This window comes from Chenopodium quinoa, unplaced genomic scaffold, assembly GCF_001683475.1.
Source record: "Chenopodium quinoa cultivar QQ74 unplaced genomic scaffold, ASM168347v1, whole genome shotgun sequence".
Lineage (NCBI taxonomy): Eukaryota > Viridiplantae > Streptophyta > Magnoliopsida > Caryophyllales > Amaranthaceae > Chenopodium > Chenopodium quinoa.
In genome coordinates this window covers 1,224,205-1,229,505 of record NW_018743262.1, presented here as the reverse complement: position 1 = coordinate 1,229,505, position 5,301 = coordinate 1,224,205, and positions in this window count along the sequence as shown.

The window sequence follows — 5,301 nt, the reverse complement described above, 5'->3', positions numbered from 1 at the left end:
GGGAATTCATGCTCCATCTACCCGATTGAACGCTCTTGGCAACAAAGGGTACATCCGAGATGTTAAATTCACCAAACCATGGAAGTGAGCTTTTTCTAAAACTCGCGGTGCCCATCCACTCGCGCCAACCCTTCACGGTTAGGATTCCGTGCGGTGCATCCGAAAACTTAACCATGGACCCTCTATTGACTAAACCATATCCCGAACTTTAGAGAACTAGAGCCATGGTTAGGTTACAAACTCATTGCATCATATTGTGCCTACTTGAATAATTGTGCATTATTTGTTGTGCATATATATTCTATGTTTCTCTTAACCGTTTGTGGATTTGTGTTGAGACTAAAATTAATGACTTAAAGAACTTAGCTTAATTAATCAATTAATTAATTAATTTAAGTCAATAAAGTTTTTTTTTAATCGGAATTGACCTAGTGGGGACTTTAGACATACCCTAGTTGACTAATAATACCGAAAACAGTCCAAGATCGAAGCCCCAATACTGGTGCCAAAGTCTGAGCTGTAGCGCCACATTATAATGTGTAGCGCCACAGATTTACTAAATTTCCTGGCGCCAATCACCATAATGCGACGCCAGTCCTGTCGCTTGACCGACAGTTCGGATTATTTGTCGAGTCATCACCTAATGTCTACTTAATCAGTTTTCTGTTTAATTCGGTCCCATGGTCTTACACAAGAGTCCAAGCATGTCACTTACACTCAATGCACACACCAATACACATGTTTTGACCATGTTTAAGAGAGTCTTGTGTGCGCACTTTTTTTTCGTCATTTTTTGTAAGGGGGTAAGTCGGATATTAATCCTCCAATAAATAATAATACTTAGTTCCCTAAAAATATGTACATTTTTTTTAAAAAACAAAACCATAAGGTCAAGTTGATTTAAGTCAAGTAATTAAAACGCAAATTGGCTTAATTTACAGCGCGTGGTCAAGAAAGGAAGGACGATTAATCAAAGATAACCTCTTCGTACAAGTCCAACTTTTCGACAAACCTATAGCCCGCAAGAGGAAAGCAAGAGTTATAATGGCAACTTAAGAAGAAGTCAATGACCTCAAGACCCAACTGGCTACTGTAGCTGAGACACTAAAGCTTCTCGCACTTAAGATCGATGACCCCATGAAACAACAACAAATGGACCTCGTGCAAGAGAGCCTAAGCAAGTTTTCCTGTGACTACAAGTTTCAAGAACTCACATCCCAAGAAGTCTCGGTGGATAAAGATCTTCTTCCGCAGAAGTTCAGCGCCAACGACATCCCAAAATTTAGGGCAATTGACAACCCTTACTTCCATTTAAGAGCATTTTAAACAATAATGAGTATTAAGGGTATCGATAAGAAGGTCTTCCCTTCTCTGTTCTCACTATCTCTCGAGACTGTTTGCCAACAATGGTTCTTTTCTCTCGAAAAAGAAAAGACCTCTACCTGGGAATCCATAGCAAACGCTTTCGTTAATAGGTACAAATGCAACATTCAAGTCGAAACTTACCATAGAGAACTTGAAATCCTCAAACAGAAAGAGAATGAAGGCTTCACTTATTTCTTTAACAAGTGGAGAGAAACCTCAGCTAAAATGATCGAGGTACCAAGAGAAAAAGAGTCCGTGAGGCTGTTCATTAAAAATCTCCAAGAAAAATATTCCAAACATCTTAAATATCAAAATAACCTTCATACCTTTAAGGCTGTTTATGATATTGGGATCAACATTGAAGATAACTTGGTTAAATCTAAAGCTGCCAACAATAGCTCCAACAGTAGCTGGAAAGGAAAGAAGAACGACAATCCTTCTTCTTCCAAAATCGCCCACTCAAATAATGTTAGCACCTTTAATCTAGGAGAAGTCCTCGCCATGAACAATCAAGGACAAAAGAAACCATTTAGGAGGAACTTACCTCCTATTGGCATGAGTTATGACACCTCATTTGATAGATTAAATGCAAAAGGTCTTATAACTCCCATTGGACCATTCGGGGATCCACAAGTTGAGAAGAGGTCGCCGAACTGGAGCCCCAACGCACATTGCAAATATCACCAAGGTAGGGACCATTCTACTGAAAGCTGTTGGAAGCTTAAGGAAACTATCCACGACCTAATTGACAATAACAAATTGTCGTTGCTCCCTGCCAGTAAGAAGGCGAGTATTGATAATGCACCTCTAGCTCATACTTTGGCTATCTCCGATGAAGAAAGCGAAGTTGACCCCTCATCTCTCATTAAGCCTGTAAAAGCAACCAATGTCGAAGAAGGAGAAGAAGAGATCTTTTTCGATGTCAGAGATAACCTTCCAGAACCAGCAAACAAGGAAGACATACGATTTCTCACACTGTTTATGAGGGAGACATCGCAACTATTACGTGAAACTCTCAAAGTTGTAAACGAACTTCACAAGAAATATGATGAACTTCCATATCCAAAGGATAAACCTAAAAGAGAATTCACACCCATAGGAATGACCTACGATGCTACTTTTGATCGCCTCTATGATCAAGGACTAATCAAACCTATTGGTCCAACAGAGGATCCAACATCAGAAAAGCGATCTCCAAGATGGGATCCCAAATCCTACTGCAAGTACCATCAAGGAAACGATCATACCACAAATGAATGCTACAGGTTTTAAAACCTCATTCAAGATCTTGTGGAAGCTAATAAGATTTCTTTACCTCTAGCTAGCAAGGAACGACTTATGAGGCAAAGTATTTTCCCATACAAGTCACCGAAAAACCCAAGAAGAGCAATAGAGTTTACACTCCTATTGGGATCCCATATGCACAAATGTTCGAAATGCTCTCCGAGAGTGGCAAGATCAAACCTCTCGAACCGAGACCATTTGAATCATTAAAAAGGACAGATAGATATTACTGTCAGTACCATCAGTCAGGGGGGCACACCATAGAAAACTGCTTCAAATTCAAAGATTTGGTGCAGAAAATGATTGATGAAAAGGAATTAATGCAAGTTCAATAAGAAGAGGACATAACTGTTAATGGAGTACGGGACAGTGATGAAGAAGATGTCTACCTAAAGGACATAGTGGGACCTTCACCTTCTGTATCATACACCACAGACGACATTTGGGCTGAAGAATATTCATCAATATACGTCCTCACAAGATCCGGGAGAATGCAACCTCCCGTTTTAACACAACCTATGCCTATTGTACAACAAGTTCCCATACCTATCATCGAAGACAACGACATCGTTAAACAGTTTAAGAAGACAAAAGTTGAGATGAATGTATGGAAGCTCCTGACAACATCTCGAGAACATAGGTTGGCTGTAATGAATGCCTTGGATAAAATCGGGATAGATTCTGACACCACTCCTGAGGGACTAGATAACTTCCTTACAAGTGACCTCCCTAGTCTGATTAATCTAATCACCTTCTCTGATAAAGATTTACCAGAGGGTGACAAACACTACAAGGCGTTAAACCTCACGGTAGTCTGCAAAAGGATGAATGTTCTCATGACTCTTGTAGACAATGGATCAGCTATCAATGTCTGTCCACTTAGGACTGCGAGGATGCTCGACATAAGGGATGAGGATTTCACTCCATCCACACAAGGAATAAGAGCTTACGATAATGCTCGCCGTCAAGCTCTTGGCAGGAGAAATAGAACATGCAGGAGCAATAGAACATGCTACTACTTTTCAAGTGGTAGACATCAAAGCCTCATTCAATCTGTTATTAGGACGCCCTTGGCTCCATGATCTAAAGGTCGTCCCTTCATCTTTCCACCAACAAGTGAAAGCCATAGTTGGAGGAATTCCAATCACTATTGACGCTTCGCCGATGAGAATCAAATCAATAGAAAATGCAATCATCAATGTAGAGCACGACGAAGATGACGAAGACCTATGGGGCTTTAACGAAGAAGTCTCCTTAATCCAAGAGGATGAAAGGAAATCTCTTTGCCACGACCCCCATTCCAACATGATTATCAACACCATGCTGAAGAAACAAGGACACTTCCATGGGATGACCTTAGGAAAGAAGAAGGAGATAACAAAATCGATAGAGTCACCTGGCCTCCCTAAATTAGATACTTTCGGACTTGGTTTCGAACCGACTCGGAAAGATCTCAAGCGAGCCCAGGACAAGTTGAAAGCACGTAGGGACGCTCGCATTCAAAAGAAAACAATTGCAATGGATCAGTACCCTCTTAAGCTTAATGGTCAGTTTATAAAAGAAGGAGAGGACTATCCATGCTATGAATTTCCCGAGCCATTTGTCGTAAATGGCATATGACAACTAGGATTCGAGATTTTCTTGGATTGCTACTTCACTGACGAAATCCCAACTCCCGTCCGTAAGGAAAAAGCACCCCTATGCTTTGATTTTAACGTCATGGGATTACTGTTTGAGCCAGAAAAGAATGAGTCAGCTTATGAGGAAGATAACTCCTCACTCATTCAAACGGTCTTACAAAGCGAAAACTTCGACCCCTCGAAGTTAATTACTCCAGCCGAAGGATCATTGCAAGGGTAGCGCAAGACTATCAAGGTGACTACTCCGAGTGGAAGGAAGATATCAATCACGACAGGGCAAGGGCCAATGTTCGAAGAGTCGTCGAAGTCAGAGTCGAGTCAGAGTCTTCCCCTTTAGAATCTTCTAAGTCTTTAGCAATAATACCTCCCCTTCCTATTTCTTCTCCTAGGATAGTTAGTGATCCAGTCCCTGTGGACATATCACTCTTTGATGTAATGATCTTAGAGTATAATAATACTTCTCGTTCTCCTTACTTCTCGTGTTCTTCCTTAACCCAAGATGACAAGCATTGCTTAGCTAACGATGAAAGAGATAAAGAAATTATTGAAGCAATGGAAACACTTGAAAGGAAAACACTAATAATTGAAGAGACTGAAACAATCGACATCTCAAATGACTCAACTCATAAAAGAGAAGTTAAAATCGGACTAACGTTGAATAAACAAGAAAGAACCGATTTATTTAACTTACTTAAAGAATTTATCGATGTATTCGCATGGTCGTATGAAGATATGCCAGTCATTAACAGAGAAATAGCTCAACACACTATACCATTAATCCTAGGAATGAAACCTGTAAAACAAAAGTTGCGTCGAATGAAACCAGACGTAGCACTTAAAACAAAAGAAGAAGTTCAAAAACAAATAACTGCTGGTTTCATCAAGGTATCCAAATACCCCGAATGGGTCGCCAACGTCGTCCCAGTTCCAAAGAAAGACGGAAGGGTAAGGATGTGTGTCGACTATCGAGATCTAAATAAGGCAAGTCCAAAGGACGGCTTCCCTTTGCCAC